We start from the raw sequence: 12,783 nt of genomic DNA on the forward strand, positions 1-12,783 counted from the left end.
GGACAGATAGTCATCTCTCTCTTCCGAACTGAGCATGGAACCTAATTTGATTGGCCGCGAATCATTAGGCATGCCAAGGTCCAACTCAATAACATCCACATCTCTTATTCGATCTTGAGGCTCTATCGGCTCATTCAAGGTTATCTAATAAATATCATCTGTAGTGGACCCTTCTTTAGATCTATCGCTTGTTGATGATGTCTCACTATGAGATGGATCATCTACTATTTCTAGTTTAGTGGATGATAATGGAGCTCTCTCACTCTGAGGAGACTCAGGGTAAGCATCCACTATTACACGCTGGCACCTCGACCTAGAATCACTTGACCAGCGGGTATATAGACTTGACAGTCTGTCTATAGAATCCATGGCCTGCCTAGCAAAAATCGATAGCTAGGACGTCTTGCAAACCTTATTACCCTAAAGTCCAGATAACATTCCATGCTCGCAACTGTAACGTGGACTTTAGTGATGCAACCTTCCGGTTGTCTTAGACTATCAACATCTATCTTAAGAAGTGTGGAGCCATCTTTTTGGATCTCTAGACCTAGCTTCTCCATCAAATCTGAACTCATGATATTGACGGAGGATCCATTGTCCACGAAAGCGTGCTCCACTATAATATTTCATCAACATACGCTGGAACCCTAGGGCAATGCTTTTCAACATGATCAAACCAATCTTCTTTCACTCTAGCTATGCCCAAAGGTTCTACAATGTACCCTATACACAAGATCTTCTTGAATTCCTTGCGTACTCCTAGAGAAAGTTTAATCAATTGTAGGAGATTTACATCTGGTTTAACTTCATAAAGAGAACTTGCTAGGTCAAAGTCAAGGTAGTTAGCCAAAGTTCTCTTCTCGCACCAAACCATTCTCTCCTTTGGTCTTTCAAACGGCTTTGGTGCCTCTTTTTTAGCCTTTACCTTCTTTATTAGCAATCCTTTATCCTTCTCGGGATCAACTTTACTACCAATAGTTCTTAAAGGTCCACCTTTCATATTAGGATTCAGGATTCGCTTTTCCCTAGAATCTTGCTTAGGGCTTCCCTCGATAGGTTTTACAATTCCTTTGTCACCCTCTTTGATCTTTTGACCTCTTATTACGGCTTGTAGATTAGAATTTTTGACATCATTGACACATACGGCCTCAATAAGGTTGATTCCACTACCATGAGGAAACTTCTCTCCAGTAGCCTTTCCTCGTTGCAGTATTTTTATTGGTCCCTCCTCTTACTGGAGACTATTCCCTTGTGTGCTATGGTTAACTGGACCTGCTTGTTTACTCCCTTGCTGGAGAGAACTGATCTTACTTCAACAGGTAGCAACTAAGTGGCCAGACTTTTTAAAAATATCGCATTTGGAATTTTGGGAAATTCCTAAGGAAATGTTGGCCACCACACCAGTTACAACTGAATCTTGAGGGGGAACCCTCCTCAGGGCGTCGACTCCCTATCAAATTCTGCTGCTTCTTAAGAAAATTGACATCCACAAATATTTTTCTATATTGTTTAGAGATCATATCAGTATAGCATCATGTCCTTAACTTTGCCAAGGATATTAGAGGCACTTGACTCATAGCCACAATCATCTATCTGTAGTGCCATCGGGCTAACTACTTGATTAGGAATTGGCCGCTGACCTACTAGGACAACATTAGGATTCATTGTTTGGCTTCCACCACTATTTAGTGAGGTTGCCTGACTAGCCATAGGCATAGTCATGCTAGGAGTCGCTGGTAACATAGGCAAATTTGGCATGATACTCCCTCTCCCATTCGCATTTGACATGGGGTCCCCTTGACTCCCATTGGTTAAGGCCAAATTATTACCATTCCAATTTATCATTGCTGTATAAGCCACTTGCAAGCACGACTCCACTCCTACTTGGGGAATAGCAATGTCAGTGTCCTCCAAAGTGACACTACTAAGCTCTACTGGATATTAAAATCCAATCCATGTAGAGAATATTGCAACTGTGTAGCCGTTGGAATGGGAATATAAGTATTAACTTTGCGAAGAACTTGCTTTAGTTTCTTGGCATAGGCCTGGACATTCTCATGTGGCTCTTGGCGTGTTACATTCAAGACACGCAACCAATACTCGCCACCCTTCTCAGGAGAAAACTCTCTATAAAAAGCCTTAAAGGATTGGGCACTGCTAGTTATGGTTCTGGCTTCTAGACCATGATACCACACTGCCACTCTTCCTTTTAATGTCATGTTGAAGAACGTCATTAGGTGTCCTTCGTCTTGGATTTGATAGTTGAACATGAGCGTTTGAAACTCCTTAATATGGAGTTCTCCATCTTCTTCTCCTAAACCATGGAAAATGGGCAACGGTGCTCCTAATGCTGGTAAATCCGGCAGCGTACCTACTGTGGGTTGTGCCATGGCTACAATAGGATTGACAACGGGAGTTTGTGTAGGTACAACTACACCCCCACTTGTTGTGGGTTGATTAACTGGAAGTAAGGAAGTACCAAGACTTTCACTTGCACTCGAAGAGCTAATTGTAATACTTAGGTTACTAGAACCACTGCCACTTATTCGTAACGCGCTGCTCCTTTGAGGAGAATAGCGTCTTACAATCTCCAACCGTCGTCTAGCCCTCTCAGTACGTTCTAATTTTTGTATTTCGGCTTGATGGTCCTTCTCAGAGGACATAAATCAACTATTTGGTCCCTAGAAACCCTAGATTCGAGAACCATCACTTGTTGGCCGCTCCCGGCAAATGCACCACTGATGGGATCTAAAATGTGCCGGCATTGGCTATAGCACTAGCCAGACCTCTGACATGCACAAGACAATCCCACGGCCTCGCGGTCACTAGCATCTATAAGACACATTGCCCTACCATCGTACATACATTTTGTATTTCTATCGTACTTTTTAGTCCAACCCTTAACCTTCTCAGACTCCTCAAAGGGAGACCCTACACATTTTGGTGTAATTCAACACGTAGAACAACATAGGAGGAACCCGTCGGCTGATTGCCGCAGCCCCACTGCAACCCTTCTACACCTTGAGGATTGGCCCCTCGATGCGTCACTAACACATATAACACATACAAAATAGACTCCACTCTTGGTACCAATATTATATCATTCCAGGAATGTACTAGTCCTCACTTACTTGTCCCCTTAGACCCACTGTCTAGACCTACAGCTTGGGTGCCTTACTCTCTCCAGCGTGGGTCATTTATCATTCAACCAAGTGTTATGCATGCCAAGAATAGATACCATGTGTATGATTCATGCAATCGTATATGATTTTTTGTGCATAAACAATGATGGTTTAAAATCAGCCTATGTATCGTGCAAAAACAGTCTTTTTAATGAATTTACGCTAATACGCAATGATGCGTTGTAGGGACCTAGTACACCAAGGCAAACCTCGTGTTGCTAGATTTATTATTTCTAAATAAACTACATCCTAAATGTTATGCATAAAGAGAACAATCAGAATTTGTATCATTTTAGCGCTTAAACTATTGTATAAGATTATCCTCCCGCTCATCGTTTAAATTGTGCTGCGTTGCATAGGTGTAGAGGGTTTTGTATGTCATTTTTTATATGTAAAAGTAATAAATACACATTTTAACACAATGGAAAATGGCCTTAACCTCGTGCTTCAGCCCCATCAGACATTCACATACATAGATCTTATTACACAATAAATCCATTTTTTTCCTATTTTTCTATTTATTTTTAATAGAAAATAGGTATTTTTGGTTTTTTTCTAATTCTTGATCATTGGAATTGAAACTCAGAATTTTTCCTTATTTTATCCCATGTCCACTCATTTTCCCACTCAAAATAAAAAAAACTATCAATTTCCATCAAAATTAGTAGTTTTTCGAGTTTTGAAAATTTATAATTGTTGTAAATCAATATGGGTTCCGCATAACAGTGATTGCAACCCTCAAACATAATGCAAGGAACATTCAAATAAAATTTAAGCCCATGTGCACACCATTTAGACCATGAACGATAAAAAATAAGTAAAAATATTTCATAAAATAGAGCGTGCTACCTTTTTCCATGTTTGGGGTTTTTGGAATATTTAGTTGGGACTGTGTATCGACCCACCAACCATGAATTTTAATATAGATCTTTAGCCTTTAGCCCCCTCAGCCTCTTGGAACAATATGATGCCTCCCAAACAAGCATCCATCACCCGATTCTCTTCTTGATTCTTGCCACATGAAGTGCCTCTATGCAAGAGAGAGAAAGAAGAGAGAGAAATACTGGTTTTTTATCTCCACAACCAAGCAGCCATTCACACGCGGTCTAGAGCAATGAGGAGTGAAGATTGAATGCATCTCAAGCATGTAATCAGTTAGGGGGGTTGTTTGCATCCCCCATAGCCCCTCCTCTTCATTAAATCATGGCGCCTTCATCTCTACACGCCGAAAAAAACAGCTCCTCCCCCCACCCCCCCACAAATTCACTTTTTGGTTGGGAGTTCCAAAGGGATCCCCCTAAGGTCATGACTTTTGGGACTTCTTAAGCCCTATTTACACTTTACATTTGGCCTTGGCCTCCCAGGAATCCCAATTTCATCGTCCAGTACCCGATTCGAAGTCTGAAAAATTTTGACAGTTTATCTTGAAGTCCCGCACTGCCAGGCATCTCCCAAGGTCTTGTATGACATGCCGAAAAATTATGAAAATTCACCAACTGTCGTCCATTGGGTCTTTTAAGCACTTTCAAACATTGCTGCTTAAAATCATACTGATTGCCACCATGGCCTTCGATGAAGTCTATGTTTTCCCTAAAATTTGGAATTTTTGGCTATTTTAAAGCACTTCTTGGCATCAAAAATCATCTATCAAGGAGGTTGTTATTTTGATTCAAGTTTTTGTTCTACAAAGGAGCTCCAGGAGATCTATTGCTTGGAGAGTGCTTCTGAGTAGTGCCGGACAAGGGATTCCAGGTTCTATCAATACATATTGACTCGATTCATTACGCTTTGACTTTATTGTGTTTACCTCTTATCTATTCTTTTTCTTCTCTTCCATATCCTATCTCTATTTCCTTCTCTCTCTAATCCCCAGTGGATATGAACTTTCGACAAAAACCCCTCCGACACTGATAGTATTTGTATGATTATTAGTTGTGCTACCCTAGACATTGCTATGGTCTAGTGGATTGCATATATCAAATATTTAAACCATGAATTTTAGTACATTATAGGAAGAGATAACCTAGTGGGCAGACATGTTATCTTGGGCACGCTATGAGAATGAACATGGGATGATGGATGAGGAGGAAGAAGATGACTTTCTTGAGACTTTCTTACAACTGAAAATGATGTTTCGATTGGTGAAATTGAATTGGCAGCCATTGTAACTATAGGTACAACTCTCATAAATACAATAACAACATTAAATCTAGTAAATAGATTAGCTTGTTTATCAAGTACAAGTGCTGTAAGAGTGAATTTAGCAATGCAAGGAGTTGCTACAACACTAACCAAAGCTTAGATAGCAAAGAGAAAACACTTAAGATGTTATGTATCTTGTGTAGAAGTGTTTCTAAGAGACAAATATGTAGGAGACTAGTTGAGAATTGGTCAATACCTCAACACATTAACAAAGAGAGATGAGTGGTCAGATGAGGAGTTTAAGAAGATCAATAGGAAAAACTATGGGTTTTTCTTAAAAGATTAGTACTTTGTGGAAACATGTACGACATGTCAAACGTATTCATATGTGAGACATTTGGTATGGAATGCAATCCACATATTCCTTATCTCTTCATTTTATGTGTGTGGTTGATCTAAACACGATGCCTATACATGTCTTTGGCAAATGAGATATCTTGTACTTCCCCATGAAGACTTGACTAATCAAGTGAAAGGGAGAGCTCTAATTATCAAGACAATAAGTGCAATGTGTACTTTTCTCTTAGGAGAGATCTTTTGTCAGTATGACTGTGTGGAAAAAATTAAAGCAAATAGGGGTGAACTGGATGCAGATGAAGCCCATGGTTTATTTGCATGGTTGGGGATAAATATTTCTTTAACTTTAGCTTATAACCCTAAAGGAAATGGAAAAAGTACAAGAGGTCACCCATCTATTGTGAAGGCATTGGCAAAATCATGTGGAGAAGGTAAAAGAGTGGCCACAATTCCTCCCTTATGCTTTATCGATTGACAAAATAACTCATAGTGCTATTATAAGATATATGCACGATGAATTAATGTATGGTCAAAAACCTATCATGTTGATAGAAGAGATAGCAGTCACATGGATTTTGCTACCTTGGGAAGAGGAGCTAAATCGAGAGGAGTTGTTGGCCTTACATACTAGATAGTTGGAAAGAAAGTCACGAGGAATAGAAACAAGAATTGCAAAGTTAAGGACAACAAGGATACAAAACAAGAAACAATTTGACAAAAGACATAGATTGAGGCCAAGAACCATACAAGATGGGGATTGGTTGCTCGTTAATGATAGGAGTTTGGATAACCACATAGTGCACATTTTTGGCACACATTTTTCGATTACTAGGGAGCTCTAGGAGATCTAATGCTTGGAGATTACTTCTTAGTAGTCCCAAACAAGATTTTTTTAATATTCTTAGGTTCTATCAATACATAGTGCTTTGAATCATTGAGCTTTGTCTTTATCTTGTGTATCTCTTGTCTATTCTTTTTTTTCTCTTCTATCTCCTATTCTCTACTTTCTTCTTTCACTAATCCCCGGTGGATATGACCTTTTGATTAAAACTTCTCTGATAACGAGCAACTTTCTAGTATTGAAATCTATCAGAATGGCCTCCTCACATGCTTTCTAGCTTTTGGATCTAGTAGCTGCTTCATAATGACAAACTTTGTGGTTATTAAATGGGGGTCCAAACGGACTCTGATCGATGAATGAACACTTGCTTGGATTCTAATGTTGAAATGCATCTAGGAAAAATCTAACTCCTTGATCATTCCATTTTTCACTAAAATTGTCTCTTTTACGAGACTCAGGTCACTTTTTCACTTGAAGTTCCGGCTTTAAAATGAGCTCTCACTTGTTCTTTGAAAAATGGGACATTGATCTCATTAGACCTATGCATCCTTCATCTACAATACGGAAGCATTATATCATTGTGATGATTGACTATTTCATGAAGTGGTCTGAAGCTCATGCTACAATGAAGGATAATGCCAAGGAAATGGCTAGTGTCATTCTTGAATAGATTTTTTGCCGTTTTGGTCTATCCAAAGGGCTAGTGTCTAACCATGAAAGTCATTTCTTGAATAATATTATAGAAGCTTTGAATAAATCTCTAAAAATTAGACACAATAAAAAGCTACACCTTATAACCTCTAAGTGAATGGGTAGGTAGAGAGCACCAATACACAAGTTATGGGGATTTTATCCAAGACTATATTAGAGGGCAAGCATGATTAGGATAAGTTATTTGGCTATGTGGGCTTACAACACGATATTCAAAAGAGCCACATGCCCCACTTCATTCAGGTTATTATATGGGGAAGAGTGTATCTTGCCCCTGGAAATTGAGTTATCTACTATGAGATTTGCTTTAAAAATTTTATAGGCAAGGTAGAAGCATTGCAAGAGTGGTTCATTTCTTTAGCACAACTTGATGAAATTAGATTGTAGACTCTATTGCATCAAAAGGTAATTAATAAGCTTATGAAAAAACTACATGATTTGTGTGCCAAGAAATGTAAATGTGTTAAGGATCATTTGGTCATGTACTATGATAGACATTGTGACGAATTCCTAGGAAAGTTAGAACCTAAGTGGAATGTCACTTATAAAATTGTTCATTTAGGAAAGAGTGGATCTACAACCCTTTTAGAAAACTTGCAAGGGGTATAGTTTAAGACTAAAGTGAACTTGAATAATGTAAAGTCAGATTATATATAGAGACTAACATAGGACTTGGTGCCTTTATAAGTCTTCCAGGATCTAGCTTAAACTTGCAAAGTATACCAAGGTTATTGGATGGGAAAGTTAGAGTCTTTATCTTGAGCATCCATACTTTGAGCATCACTACTATCAAGGCAAAATCATTTGGTGGAGTAAGGGTTATTGCATTACTAAGTGGCTAGACAAATCTTTCAAATGGGACATTAAGGTCTATTGCCATCACTATCATAGGGCTCTTTTCTAGTGTCCCTATTAAGCTTAGTGATGATGAGGAAGGAGGTATCTTTTCACACACCCTCTCTCTCAGTTGGAATTTAATTATCATAAGTACAAGTAGATTGATTGATATGGCATGTTGCATCAATGAAGTTGTTATTAAATATCACCATGATCGAGTGATTATGAAAATGGAAGTTTATGTAGACAACACCACTTTCACTAATAATATGGTAGAATATAAGGCCTTACTTGTGGGCTCAATTTAGCCAAATGTGGTGGTATTCATCATTTATTATTCGTGAAAAAAAAATCAATTAGTAATCAACCAATTGAATGGAATATGTAGTGTGAGGGACCTGATTTTGCGGGTGTACTATCATGCAGCCATGGATATGTTGGAGATCTTTGAGTAAGTGACTTGTTAGCTGATTTCTTGTCAATGGAACCACTTTGTGGATTCCTCGGCTAATTATGCATTGTTGAAGATGTGTTTCTTTATTGTGATCTAAAGAGTCTTCTAGAAATTACCTGATGATATCAACCTAAGGCTACTTTTTGGGAACTGCTCAACTGACATGTCTTGCTTTGGCTGTCAATGGTTAGAGTGGGTAATGACTCAACCTAGCAATCAATTAACTTCAGATCCTTTCATGGATGCATTGAATTGTTGATATTGGTCTCATAAACACATCTTGCTATTTATGTAGGGGGTTTAAATGATGCATCTAGTGTAGGGCTTGAGTGGCCCTTTCCTTCGTCTAGGTTTTGTGCTTCAGGAGATGTTTTGAGGGGATCAAAGGATTAAATAAGCAATATTTTGTTGAAAAGTTTATTTCTTGAAATATTAATTAGGCCAAGAGGACCAATTTTCTTAGTGCAGGTGTTGTTAGCCTATGGGCTATTTTTTGAGTTTGATTTTGCAAGTTGAACCATTTACTTGTTTTGTGCATCAATAAGGATAACTTCAATCCCCTGTGTCTCTATCACCTTATCTCTTATTGATTTCTAAATTATGTTTTGAGAGGAAGGGTTAGAGATCACTTATGTGTTTTTTTCCATGGATTTGGTGCTAGTACTTAGGATTGGGATTGAGTATCATTGCTAAGTGGAATGCCTTGATTGCTAGTTCCTTGCTATAAGGTGCTGATAGGATGAAATTGGGTATTATCCTTATAAGCTTGATGGTAAATAGATGGCCACCTTTGTTCTCTGAGGTAGCTTGCCTAGGCAAGACAATTTAGTTTGATTGCTTGTCATGATAAAGTATCCTAATGTATAAGGGGCTAGGTTTTAAGTGTAGCCTATGGGAGTTGAAATTTGTTGTAAGTCCCTTCATACAAAAGCAAAAGAAAGAAGTTATGCTAGATGACACTTGTCACATCGTGAAAGCTTGGCAGGTTCGTTTGAGGCAATGATTCCATGCCCTCCTTAGAATGAGATCTAGTTGTGGGGTTAAAAGAGAGAGAAATAAAAAATTACACCTATGCATTGCCTTGCAAGGTTTTGCTAGGTTCTTGGCTTCAAGCTAGCAGAGGATGAGAGTGATGACTTGATATCCTTAGGGCACTATAGTCCCCACTTAAGGGAAAAAAAGAGAAGCCTCTATCTGATGTTGGACTAAAAGCAAGTTTCTCAAGCGATAATGGACTTAGTGTTTATTTTCTTTATTAGTATTAGTAGGTCCTATAAGTGAGAGGGGGCCAACTTGGGCCTCTTGCTAGTGCTTGTGAGTCTTATACGAGGGTGGGTTGTAACCTAGGTGGTTATCTAGCTAGACTAGGATGGTCTTTGGGTCATCTTGTGAGTGTTTGGTAGCAACAATAGTTCTTGAGTGTCATTTCCTTGGAGAGAACCTCTTTTCTTGGTCCTAGTCTTAGCCATTGGATCTATGGTCTATGGGGTTGAATGTTTTATATTTTTTTGTATTCTTTAATTATATTTTTTCATGTCAACTATGCTTTCATGTTTTCTATTATGTTGGTAGGTCTAATTCATCGATTTGAGGGGTTGGGTCACCGTATCCTATGGTTGCTAATGAGAGGTGGATTTTAAGGTGCACTTTATGTGATTTGTAGGATTTCAAATTATTTTTTATAGATATATAAGTTTTTTTTGTGGAAAATGAACATTTAGAGCTTCAAACTAGTCCTTGGTGGAAAGCATCTGAGACACACAATGCAGATCATTTTAAAGCTAAAAGCAAGCTGGAGCATAAAGTCACATCTATAAATAAGGCAGAAGTGTATAGCCACCATTTGGACATTAATTCCACGTGTTTGAGGTAGAATTTCATGCTGAGAGACATTAATTTATGGATAAATGTGGAGTGGGTTGCCAAGAAGGCTCAAATTTTGCTAATATTTGAAGGGGTATTGACCAATTTTAATGATGTATAGGATGAAGGGAAGAGATTATGACACACAAAAGATGCAATTTTTCATTACTAAATCTTGGAGAGAGAGAGAGAATAGGGAGAAAAAAGTGGGCGCCATATTTTATGGTTGTTCTTGACTGTTGCGTGCAAGATATGCATCATCTTTCATGCTCTTAAGAACGTGAGAAATGGATCCTCCTCTCCACCATCTACGTGATGATGTAAATATCTTGGCTTGATTTGAATAATAAATAATGTTGGCTTTTTAATATTTCTCTCTCCTTTGCATTCTAGTCCTTCTCTCTCCTCCCTTCCTACACACATAAATCATGTTTCTATGAGGGGAAGGGGGTTCGATGTAAGAGAGAGAGAGGTGAGAGGTATAGAAAAGAATGTTCATAGTATGTTGCTCGAGTCTATGGAGGATTTTCCTAGCATGTCAGCAACTATCTCAAGTGTCACTAGCCTTCCATTCCAGAAGTCGTTTAAGTTTTAAGTGTTTTAATTTTTATAGCAAACAAAATCCAAATAAAAAACTAATTTATTATTGAATAAAGAAATACTTGAACTTAATTTTTAGTCCACATTTTTTATTTCCTTTTTGGAATTTATTATGAACTAAAAGCTAAAACTTTTTTTAAAGCAATCAAAATAACTTAAAGTTACTAATAATTAGTTGTATGCTAAAAATGATCAAAGAAATATTAAAATATTAAAAAAACCATATTATTCTCAAAATATCAAAAAATAAAGATTTTTATATCCAAATATGGTAGTTTGAGAGCATGCAATTGGGCCCGCTACCATTCTTTGTATTCTAAGTATGCAAAGTGATTAAAATTCTAATAAATATAACTAAAGTTGATCAAGTTCTGATGCACATCATGTATAGGTCATTCTTGTGTTATTTATTTACTCAAGCATAACATGGATTGAGATACTCGATGCCTACAAGTTCGTATAGAAACATTGGATGTCATTAGAGTATATCCATGAGAAAATATTGAAAGATTATTTGTTGCAATTTCACTTTGTCTTCTACATTAATAATTCTTGAGCACAATTCATTCACTTTATGCATACAATTATTATTTTATACACATCAATACATAGCACTTGATTTACATTGACCAAGTGCATGAGGAAGATTCAATCTATTTAGTTGCCAAGGTTCAAGGATATCTAAGTGACAAAGACTAGAGAAAGTTTAATGATTTTTACAGAAAGATGAAAACCCAATGGATCAAATCCCTAACCGAGTTAATAGGCTCATGATTAGAGGCCATGTTGATGAGACTAGCATGTGTTATGTTTATAAGGTGTGCTAGACATCTTATGTTGGACACTCTTGCTTGGAGTTCGGAATAGGCAAGTAGTTGATTGGACTACAATGTAGTATATTAGTGTTTGGAGAGAGTTATCCTAGCTATAGTGGATACCACTTAGAGAGTTCATGAAGATAATTTCTATGGTGAGTATGTCAATATATATATAAGACTCCAATGTCCTCTGTAAAGCAAAATATTAGTAAGAATTAAATACAACAAAGAAGTATATGTTAACCCTTTTGGATATTTGCATACCTTTCACGTAAGGAAAAAAGATATAATAGTTTGTGATGAGATCAAAAGATTTGAAAATCATTGCTATGTTCGAACTAGATCTCAAAAACAATTCCAATGATAATAGTGGATCAACAATAAATATACTTTTAGAGATATCTTGGCTAAGAGAAGCAATCAATGCCCTAAAGCCAATAGCAAAAATAGAGGAATGTTATTTGCAATCAAAAATATAATCATTCTATATACTAAAAATTTTGAGAATCAAAATGCCTTACCTTATGCAACAATAAACTATAGAATCTAATAATTGAATATCATTTTTCACTAGCATGGACTTGTCCTCAAGAGATATGCTAAGATAGTCCTCTTCCTTAGAAGTGCAAGAAACATTGAAAACCATTTGTCCATACATCTCACCCATTCTCTTATTATTAATAGGGCCAAGCATAGTGATTTTTCTCATGCAAACATCATCCTCGGTTTCTATAACCTCTTGCATTTTATCTTCTTAGATTGGGATTTGTTTCTTGTTGGATATAGGTGTATTACATCCTAGATCTTTGGCCCTTTTGATTTCTTAGAGAATTTTGATGGAATGTTAAGGATTGCAAAGGCTTATTTATCAACCATGGACAAGGGCCTTAATACCTTATTGAAGTTGTACCTGATTCTACTGACCATACTAAAATATTTGTTCATGAAGGTGATCCTATGAGCGTGAGAAGTAGCAAT

This window comes from Lygodium microphyllum, chromosome 27, assembly GCF_053477565.2.
Source record: "Lygodium microphyllum isolate KBCC chromosome 27, Lygodium_microphyllum_v1.1.10, whole genome shotgun sequence".
NCBI classification, from domain to species: Eukaryota; Viridiplantae; Streptophyta; class Polypodiopsida; order Schizaeales; family Lygodiaceae; genus Lygodium; species Lygodium microphyllum.